This window comes from Larus michahellis, chromosome 9, assembly GCF_964199755.1.
Source record: "Larus michahellis chromosome 9, bLarMic1.1, whole genome shotgun sequence".
In the NCBI taxonomy this organism is placed as follows: domain Eukaryota; kingdom Metazoa; phylum Chordata; class Aves; order Charadriiformes; family Laridae; genus Larus; species Larus michahellis.
Genome location: NC_133904.1, coordinates 11,183,565 through 11,195,421, shown reverse-complemented (window position 1 = coordinate 11,195,421; position 11,857 = coordinate 11,183,565).

Here is an 11,857-nt window from a genome sequence, read left to right as displayed (position 1 = left end):
TCTTCTGAGTTTGGAAAGTTATATGTTTATAAATAATAAATAGAATAATAATAAATCAGGGCTACTGCACTTGCTAGCAAACAGCCAATATGCACTAGGTCTCTTAGAAGTCAAAGGCTCTGTTTCTGCTACTGGTTATGCCACTTTATCTGCTTTGGATACAGTGAAGTTGCTCCTGATTCATACCACTGAGAAACTAAGTTGCTGAAATGTAAAATCTCCGTAAGATACAAGACAACATTACAAAATAATACACATCCTGACAGATTTGCAGAGCAATTATTATAAGCCAGGAAACGTATGTATTTCTAGAGAAGTGACAACATTACCATTTAATTAGAACATAGTGCCTTGGTAAGGAAATGGCTTGCTTCTGACCACTTGTTTATTTTCTTCTTTAGCTGTTGCTTATATTTAAGTGGGTGCCACCTTATCAAACATAAATACTAGGTCAAACCTTCCCACTGTAGTTCAGAGAACTACAATGCCTCAGAATAAACAGAAAAATGATACCTATCTTCACTGAGTAGCAGCTAGGGGCTTAGTATATTGCTGGAAGACAAGCATAAAATATTTAGGCTGGTTAGTATTAAGAAAGTCAAAGAGAATATTATGAGATGAAGCAGCCAAACAGAATTGGAAATGATAGTCTTATAATGGGCAGGTATTTATAGACTGTTACTCCCACTGGACATAATGCTCCTCCTGTCTTACTCAGGCAAAGCTCCCCCTGAAACTTTCAAAGGGCATATTGGCTGTCTAGAAACGAGCAGGGACTAAGGGACCAAAAGTGATACCCAAATCTTCTGTCCATTCACATAACGCCTGTATTAATTGCTTGTCTTGCATCCTCCCTCTGCAACTTCATGGGGTCTGGGAGTTTGCCATACTGGTAAGATGCTGGCCATGTGAAGATGAAAGTCAGTCGTTGTTGCCATATTGCCCATGGTGCCCAAAGAGGACAAATAGTTTGAACACTCACAGCTGCTTTTTGTCATCCAGTGATGAACAGTGAATTTCTGGAGCACGGCTAGCAGAGGAGCAGTAGAAAGGCAAGAACTGGTACATCTGGTTAGGCACCACAGACCTTTAGTTAAATTGTGCTGCCCTGCATGGCCCAGTTTAAGCAGAGAGCTAACACTGAGATCTAGCTCTGGATCTATGTGTCATTTTGGACCCTGCCAACAGGAAAAGTTCTTTTCCGTACATCTGTGTGAAGGACAAGTCTCAGGCAGCAATGCCATGAAATTGAAATGAGCTGCAGTTTGCTGTCCCACGCAGTGTCCTCTGCCCACTACCAGCCTTCCAGGACAGTTTTTACCTTACAATGGTAGCTCAGGGAACTCATAGCATGTAGAATTCAGCATCCAATATAGAAGGATTCAAACCAATATAAACTATTTACCTGGACAGCAGTAATGTCCACATAATATAAAATTAACATTGTTAACAAGGGATATGAACAGTCGGGATTCAGGGCAGTAATATAAACCAGGAACAGCAGGCTATTCTATAACTGAAAACCGTAAGCTGTTTTACGTCTATTACTGGCCATTACATAGACTTTGTGCAATTTGTTTGTCTGTTTGTTTCAGCAATGTGACTTTAAATAAACAGGCAAAAGATGGTTCCATTTTGTGTTCATTTCCCAAAGTTAATAAAGTGACAACAGGTATACAAATTAAAGCGAGGAATTAATTTCTCAGCAAATATGTAGTTTACAATAACTGCAAATGTAACAAAGGTCAATAGGCCAATAATGGTTCAACTTTGCTGGCACCAATACAAGGAATAATTTGGCCAGTGTGTAGCTGGTGTACCCAGTCCTCTGCTGCACTGGGCAATGAAAGAAAGCCCCTTCACGCAAGCCTGCCGAGTGTAAGACTCCCATTAATTCCGACCGCCCACTTGCATGGCCAGCAAGGTTCTGCATTTGAGTTCTGCAGACAGAATGTCAGTCTTACAGATGCTGTGTAGTTCTGCACACTTACAGACTACTAATGAAAAACTGGAAGATTAAATTTATGCTAAACATTACTTAAACTGTATACATGTATCACATAAAATTGTATTCAGTGAAGTATACGCACACAAGGCTAATGTAAACCTTCAGACATCAGGAATGGTATATACACATTCCTTCATTTCATTGAATATGCAGTCGTTCTCTCTCTCACACACCCATTCTCATACACACACACACACATTCTCACACACACACATTCTCACACACACACACACACACTATAAGGAACCTACTGGTTCTTACTGATCCTGAGAATCCCTGAAGGGCTGGGCGGAGGTCCAAATAGCCATCTCGTAGTAGATCACTCTGGCATATGTTCGCCCTTCTACACAAACATTTGCCAGGAAATCTATCACCGTCAATGCAGCACCATCATGTGACATGTTAATAAAAATGTTTATGTGCAGTTTCTCTCAGTGTTTTGCAGAGAGGGAAGTATCAGTAGGAACGAGGATACTGCTGCACCCTCTCTTTTAACTACCACATTTTTTTTGGCGACAGCTTTGATCCTCTCAGTGTCCTTCTTCTGTCAGTAACCACTGTGGTTTGGATTAAGGACAAATGCTCCATTTCTCTTGTTTTTCTTAGTGAAATGCCCCTGCAAGCTCCTTTATTTGAAGTTTGTGCTTCAAACGCTTAAAAACTAGGGCAACCTGGAGCACCTAAATTCTTGCCTCCAGATTCAAGGGATGTAGTTCATTGCCAGACATGTCAAAGGCTGCTGCCCCACCACGCAGGGTGCTCAGCTTCAGTCTTCCACTGAATGGGCAGTAGCATCCAGAGATGCTGCTACAGTAATGAGCGGAAGCCAGGTCAGAACATGTACAGCTGTTATTACTGGGTTATGTTGTGATGCTCCTGAGGCCTGGAGCTTTATTGTTACTGTCTATCCATATGCTGACTGAATCACTCAGATGCCCTACAAAAAACTCCAAGAATAAATGACTGAATAGAATGAATGTTGTAGTAGAGACACCTCTGTATGATAAATCCTAGTGAGGCAAACTTAAGATTCTTACTTGAAAAGACTGAAGATGTTATCTCTTGATGTTGTGTCACCATGAGTCTGAATATGCCTGTGCAATGTCAACAGATGAATCTATACTGGTTTCAGCCTTCTCTTTCTTGGCTAACAACTCTGGTGGGGATGGATTTGCTTTTAAAATGTTAATTAATTCCATCTTTAAGGCTGATTAGTCCCAAGGCTAGGCTTTTGTTTTCTGGTTGGTCTGAAATCTTCATCTAGAAGAAGGTGTCAATATGGTGACAAAACTGATTTCATTTCTAATCTGTAAAACCTACACAAATCACACAACTCGGTTCTATATTATAGTTTACACACATGCACTTTTCACACATGGCTCTTGCTTTTTGGAGGGAAAGCTTTTTTCCTGCATTTTGGTGGGTTTTGCACTAGAGGTCAGGGAGGCCCAGCTGGGGGCTCCTGCACTATTTAAAAGGATACTCCAGGGCTGTTTTTGTGTAAAAGTAAAAACAGATGACACCATAAGAAAAGGGCTTCTCACTTGCTTGCCAAACCCTCTACAATTTCAGAATTAATCTATGCATTTTTTCATATTCATTTCTGTGATCATTTATAACATACAAATGCTTTTAAAGCGGCCTCCAAAGCAGACTTTCTAAACACTCTTGCTTTCCGTTGTACTTCTAAGCATATTATGTAAAAGGAAGAGAACACTGGCTTTCTCTAAAATGAGCTTGCTTTCAGAAATGTATGTACTACAACTCCTGCTTTCCTTACAATGCTAATGATGTGCATAACAGGTAAAAATACTAATAAAAACAATGGGTATTTTAAAGGATTTGATGGGCTACATGTTCCTTCCAGATGCAATCTCAATTATTTCATCAGGGTTGAGCACAATAATGTAAGTAAACTTTTGCCCAATGTTTGATCCTCTGTGACATAATGGTGTCAATTTACAGCTTTGTAGTGACTATCCTCAGCTGGCCACGTGTTTCTTCATGAACACTGCTTGTACTGCCAATTTCTATCAAAAACTGTTCAAATTATTTTCAGTTTGGATCCCTAGAACTCTTAGAATATTTTTGAGGACGCCATGGAAGCCAAGCATCCAGAACACCTTATTTGTATTCATTTTTCTCCTTCCACACGAACGTGGCCACCAGACTGCTTAGGTAATCTAGAAGGTCAGTGCAGACTGGCGTGCTCACGGGGATAAGCAATACAAAACTAAGTTTGGGCACAGGGTTTGGAAATGTTATGGTGGAGTGTACAGAAAAATCATAAACTTTCTCTTTGCTCTGTCTAGCACCTTAGTCCAGTGGACCCTATCTCTGTGGCAAATGTTTGTCACAAAAACTAGATACATACAGGTTATGAAAGCTGCTTACATCTGGAGAAATGAAGAACATTCAGGCCCAATATCATAGCAAGGTTTATCACATTGTGAATTTTATTTTATGATCAGTGGTAAATAATGTAAAATATATTTGAGTGATTTGTTCTGGCATGTTAGGGAAGCTAATCTGTATGAACGCAGCTCTGTATGTAAGGTAATATATTGTGTATATTTTAAATATTCCAAAGGCACATATTCTGTTTACCACAGAAAAATAATGTTGTTAGTGTAGATCAAAGAAGAGTCAAACAATGTGTTAGGAGGGAGGTATCAGAGGATCTTCTGCCTCTTAAACATCACTGAAATGGGGAGGTCAATGGGCTCTTTGTGTAAGACAAAGGTTGTAAGAAACATGGTTTCTTCTAAAAATCAAAAGCCCAGCAGCCCAGGAATTCCTAAGGCATATCTAGAATTGGTGCGAGAAGTGATTTGTCAAAGGAAAAGAGACAGGGCCAAATAAGAAGAGGCAGAACGTGAAAACTCACTGAGAAGGAATTCTGAACAAGCAGTTACATCATGCTGGATGAAAGAGCTTTAGACCAAGATTATCTGATTTCTTCTTTAATCAGAAAATCTGTGACTCTGGATATTCTTTCAAATAAAGAGGCATGTGTGAACTGAACTAGTCCACAAGTATTCAGTATCGGCTATTTGGGTCAATAGGAGCAGGAATGTCTTTGTATGAAAAAAGTAACTGAAAGAAACATTAGCTGACAGAACCATAAAATACTACAAAGCTAGGATTTCTAAACTGGGCTTTAGTCTGAGGATAAACCAAGAAAATTTTGGCAAATTTTTCTAAGAAAAATGGGAAGTCCACTGAGAAGCTTTAGTTTAAAAGTTAATATCCCAACCCCTCCAAGAAATCTGTCAGACTGTCACTCACACTGAAAACTTTACTACCATTCCTTGTACACGTGGCCACCAGTTACACTCTGCTTGGCTGAGAGCAGAGAAAGCTGCAGCTGTAAATGACGAGGGAAACTGTTAAAATGCGATCTACTACATAGGCATGTTATGTAGCTGGTGGAGATGCTCTGTTTGAGCACAATCAGAAACTTGAAGTCAGTAGGAATCTTTCAATGAACTAATAAACTTTGCATAAGGGCCATTTTAGAGCCTAATTTACTCCACGTTGCATTGATTGTGCTGTTTGTAACTCTGTACAATGTTAGACCAGCAGACTGACTGATCAACTCCAAAGAATCCAAATGCTTCTAGACATTTTGTTGTGACTTTTTATGGATTTGGGGAGAAAATAACAGCACATACTCATGAGTTGCAATTTCCATGAGAAGTGAATTTTTGAGCTTGAATCCTGTTGTCAGGAGACAGGAACTCTTCAGAATTAGGCCTGCTGGACATTTGTTTAATTTCAGGAGCTTTGGTGGTTTGCTGTTTCCAATGCCGTCCCAGAGCAGAACCAGTTTCCTTTTCAGAGATGGGAAGCCAATGCTCCTGACAGCTACCAAATTTTGCAACCTACTGGGAAAAACTATTGGTTCAAGTCCTGCTTTAGCTTTATACAGCCTGCCCTGAGTGTAGAAACTGGCAGCATACAGCTAGCTCTACCATGGCGTCCAAAAGCACTGCAACTATTAATAAAAGAAAATATCAATGAGGAAGCTTCTGCAGAACAGACTATCACAGGGATTGCGGCTTCAACATTTTGCTGATCGTTTGTTGATGCAGTTAATGGCTTTCTCTGAAGCTACTTAGCACATGCTGGTGCTGTACTTGCCAGAAGGACTTGTCCAGCTGGGCTTTCTCTTCTCCCCGGGGTCCCCTGCATTAGCCCAAGGTACGTCTCCTGCACGGCTGTTGCCAATGCCATGAACTTACATACGGCTCTCTGCCAAGACACTGCTGGGTCAAATGGACTGCTTTTTCCCAGAGGCAGTCTGAAAGTGTTGCCATTGTTGTACTCAGGTACAGATCCAAGTTAGATAATTTATTTTCTTTAAAGAGAGCCATTCAGCTCTCACAGAAAGGACAGAGAGAAAAGCCACATAGAGAACATCTCTGCTGCCATTAAAGTAGTCCTTTCCAGGCCTCTGACCTTTCTCACCAGGAGGGTTTTCCAACTGTTCTAACAGTTAACAGAAATCTGTATTTCCCTGAAGTACTGAACAATTTCCAGCAGAGGTCTCTGCCTACTAATAATTAAGTTTGGCTGGGCTGCTTACGCACTGCAGGGGTCAAAAAATCACGGTTAGGCTTTGTCCCTTCCCAGGATTAAGAAACAAAACCAAGGCTTCATGAATCTGAGTGCCTGAGAAATCATCATCTACTTCACAGGGCAGTAATGCCCATCTATTAAATGCACAGAGATTCTCAGGAAAGGTTTCCTTTGTAAGATATTTTAAATAACTCTGTTGCGATTTGCACAGCACATGTAGCCTATCTCCCCAAACCAACATGTTTCAAAGCATTTAGGAATTAAGAGCCTCTTACTGTTAAATACATCAGATAATTATTAAACTGCAAATATCACACTTCCTCTGGATGCAAAACACACAAGTTCATTTCAAGCGAAGAAAAGAAACATCTCCTTTGTTCTCAGAGTGTACTGTGATTGCTCAGTTGAGATCTAACTATGGTCAAGGGGAACTGCTCCAAGAGACTTTTAGCTTTCAGGCTACAATGTCTTTGCTTCTTATCTGGCTCTAATACAAGTGCACTGTCTGCTTATGAGAAAATAATTTATTTTTATGCCTACATTTACCTGTCTTTAATTTTATTTACTAATCTATTTCACTGAGTGGGATGCACTCATAAAATGCAAGGTGCTAAAAATAAGGATTAAACATTTCTACCTTTAGGTCTGGTCTCTAATTGCGCTGTGCAGCATCTCAATTTACCAAGAAACTTTAAGAAGTCTCAAACAGAGGCTCTTTTGAAGCTCAAACAATATCATCGGGGTAGGGCAAGTTCCCTTCCCTCACCTCAGGAAAGAACTTTACCCTCCTCTGTGCCAAGCCGTTTGCTGGTGTGTACACTTTGTTATGGCAGAGAACAGTGAGATGTGAGAGTCTTGCAGCAGAATAGCCATGATTTCCCCAGCTCATAGTACAATTGCAACACCTTCTTTTCTGTGAACATTACAATAACTATGGTACAACCACAAAATACTGCTAACGGCTGTTCACCCTGAAAGCTTCTTGATAAACATATCCTGGCATAGTTTTTCAACTGTGATGTGAAAGGTGCACATTCCCTTCATCTCCAGCTTTCCAAAAATCACAGTTCCATATTTCAAATTGAAACAAGGCTGGTGACCAGTCCAGTGACATCTGTGTCACTACCAACAGCTTCCATGAAGAAAAGACCACCAGGCAAATACCACTTTTGGTCTGATCCTACCAATCGGACCAGCAAGGTCTGATCCTATCCATCTCAGTGGGGTGACTCACAGCAGTAGGTTTTGTGGAGAATGCCTGAAGAATCACAAGCCAATTTCTTAATTTCTTAATAGCTCTTACTCATGTCATAAAATCTAGCATTATTAGATGGTAACTCTACATACATACGTGCTGTCACTCACTTCTGCAAAATATTGCAAGTTGGGACACTGAGAAGATATTAGAAGCTGCATGTACAGCACACTGAGAACAATACTGAAAACAAATTCAGCCTTAAAACACAACAAACAACAACTGCAAAATGAGAAAAGCTATTATGCTCTTTGCGGGCCATAGCACAAGACCTACAAGTTACCTTAGCACAGCAGCACAATTTACTCTGACCTACACCAACCTAATCATACTGGAGTTAAACTGGCGTTATATGGATGCGATTGCAGGCCAGATTCCAACAGCACCATAATTCTTTGTTCAGTTTTGACACAATCCCTCCTATTCATGCCCAGCTAGCAGAAGGTGTGTGTATTGAACAAATAGATAACGTGCTCAGTTGCTCATTGTCCCCCGCTATAGTAAGCCCTTTGGGACAAAGTGAAAGAGAGGAACTGCTTGTGGCTTAGCACAAGGAATTTTAATCAAACAGCAAAAAGTTCCACTGTGTCTCAAACTGAATGTTTTAGTCAAATCAATGCCTGCACCTGTCTTCTGCTTATAATTCACCATGAGACATAAGTCCCTTAGTACTCTAGTAGATATTCTTGCAGTCCTTTGAAAAAACACACTTGCAACTCTAGTTCTTTGATTTGAAAACTCTGGGTAGAATTTGATTCATGTTTCACTCCCTCTTTCCCAGCAAATACCTGCATTCCAGCTAAAGCTGATCCTTGTTTTGTTAGTATTGTCTCTGATTTAAGATGGTATGTTGACTTTTTGGGGAACTCACCATAATCCAATCTGTCCTGCTGCCTTGCATTTAGCTAAAATATGTATTGTGATTATGATAACGGGGAGATGAGAGGAAGACCTGCTTAACCTCTGGATATCAGGGTTCAATTCCAGTTCTGATACTTTGCGGTTAGATGCCTTTCTCCAACACAGCTGCTGCAAGTCTGGGTCACATTGTAGTTATAACTCCCTCTTTCTACCGTGCTGGATAATCTTATAACTAAAAGACGCTGGAAGAAGCTACAATGGGAGGTAGGATTGTCTGGAAACAACACAAAGATTAAATTTGGAGATATGGATATTCAGAATTCTGAAAATTACCTAAAAGTCATAACAATATTAGGGACTACGTCTGAGGAGACTATCCTTCCCTTTCTGTAAACCCAAGGACAGTAGTATTCTCCTTTATCCCAAGAATGACAAAGACTGTTTCATTAACACCTCTGAAGCTCTGCAGCTACCACACAAGTATCACTGTGGTCTGGAACAGTAAGTACAATTGACCATATCCCTCCTCCTTACTGCTTTTTTTCTTAGTTTTCTGTAAACATTCTGTATTGTCCCAGAATGTTTTAATGAGCCAAGATCTTCAGACAAAGACCATTTAAAAAGTTTACATTAGGAAGAAATCAAATGAAGGGTAAGGAAAATGAACTTAGGGTACAAGTTCAAAGGCACATTCATCATGTTTTGCACCTGAAGAAGCTCAAAATGAGTCTATTTGATTTAAAGCTCACCAGAATATCACAGATTAAAGGTCTGCCTTGAGCTCAACTATTAACTGGATTTTGATCCATATGAGGGAGCAGGATGCAGAAGAAAAGTACCAAGTAAAGAAAAGATAAGCAATAGAGAAAGGAGAGAGAAGACACATTTACCCTGTTTTGTGTCCAAAAGCGGCTCTTGTGTTCACTTCATGTGAAAGAAGCAGAGGGATGGAGAAACTTTCTGTCCTTGTTTAGCTCCCTAAATAAAAGTTAGGCCCCTCCTTTCTTGCTGCTGCAAAATTTAAGGCCTTTCAGTAGACTATAGTTACCTTCCAGAAATGAAAATAAGGCAAGAAGAGACCATTAACTCAGCAGAAGGTTATATAATAATCCAACCAGAAAGGAGAGTTTGTGTCTTTTCTTGGTTATGTGTTCTTTGTAGAAAAATTCTAGCAGAGAGGTTCGGAGCCATCTTACCACAGATCTTCTCCCAACATCTATCCTTTACACCTGCTATATCAAAACATTTGAAGGTGTCCTTCTATTGAGAAAGCTCACCATTGGCCTGGAAAAAAATATTTTTTTCCCCTATGTATTGACTTCAGCAGAGAGATACATTTATTATGTGAGAGCAGAATCTGGGAATAACAGAAGGCAGAAACAGAAGTGCACAAATTATACAAGATCCTCGCTTTTCAACTTGGAATGTGGTCAAGCTTTTATCACAGCACAAGAAAACAACGGAAAAAGTGCTCAACAACAGAAAAAATATTGCTGAACAATGTGGGAAAAGAGCCAGTCATGAGATTACAATTCTTTACTCTCAGTTTTTGGAGCCGTGAACATTAAGATCTCAGCAGTATTTCAATACTTGCAGAAGAAGAGAACTCATATGTATTCTGCGTGTCAGATATTTGGCATAATACTGACATTATTTAGCTGTTTTACAAAACTGAGTGCTATTAATTCAGCTACCTGCAGGTGTGAATTCAAGGCTCTCAACAGATTAGCTAGTATAATTCCAACAGCCACTGTCGATTTCATGCATGATAAGGTTGCACAGACAGTATTAATTTTTAAAAATTAAAAAATTATATACTTCTGCTGTGTAATGCTACTCAAAATTAGCACTTTAAAAATGAGAGTCACCTTTTCAGGGCAAAAGGCCTTAGGAAATATGTAGGAGTGCCATGATTTGATCATGTGAATAATCTTTCCTTATATCACACAAAAAGATCTTTTAACATAGTCCTTGAGTAAGGATGCAACGTTGGGCTCGGTTTTCACACTGTAAACAACAGATAAAACCAGAATGTTAACAACACTTGGAATGATGATGTATTACACTTTGGGCTGGCTGGAGGAATACAATGCTGAATATCTGAGTGTTCCCAAACCACATTTCTTGTAACATGCCAATGGCACTAATTTTGCCATGCTTGGGTCCTTTTTCTCACATTTCTAATTCCCACTTAGCTTTAGATTCTGTAAGAATTCTCAGGACTAAGAATAAAAATACAGGGTTTTTTTCCTTTTCATTTAATCAAATTATATTTCTGAAGTTTTGCATTGGTGCAAAAAAGCCACACAGATGCTAAGTCAAGTGTAGCACTTGCTGCCAGGACCCTAGATTGGAAAAGTGGGATGAAAAAGTCAATCGTGTTACACAGAAAAAAACTCAAAGCACACCCAACCCAACTATACTATTCTGACAGATTTTACACCATGCATTTTGCAATTAAAATAACCCTAGGTGCATGCCCTTGCATGTCTTAGGGCACTAGTCCTTAAGACATAAGAAGGCTGTAAGTTGACTCTTGCACCAAGATGGACACAGGGTCATGCACCCGGATCCAGAAACTTGGGCTATCCTCCAGCTTAGACATAGCTTCTATAAAGCATACAAGTGTCTTGAATATCCAACTACCCCTAGCTATTTCTTCCATAGAGTAACCTTCTGCACTAGCATAGCAACATACAGTTATTTTAGACAAGAACAACAGCAACGAATATAGCATTCAAATTCTACTTGTGACTCAGTCCCAGTCCTGGGACTTTAGAGGCTGCAAGGCCAAAACATTGGGGAGGGAACTTTCTCTTTCCAATGTATGTTTCACTTGAAAGTATTTTCTGCACATAGAATTAAACATTTTTATCTTCATTTGAAATGCCCTGAGAGTCTCCTTTGATGTTAAATTAGGAAAGGGGTGCACTCTTTGCTGTTCACAGAATTTTTGCAATTTTGGGATTTTCACTTACATCTGTGTTAAAGCACAGGAGAAATACTTCTAAGAAAGAACTGTGATTTACTATAAAGATACAAACTATAAATACAAAAGGAGAAATCGGAAAGATATCTTCTCCCTTTCTAGAAGAGCATCACTGCTTCATGAGGTATTCTAAATTTCAGGAGCAGGGTGCCAAGTAGGGTGA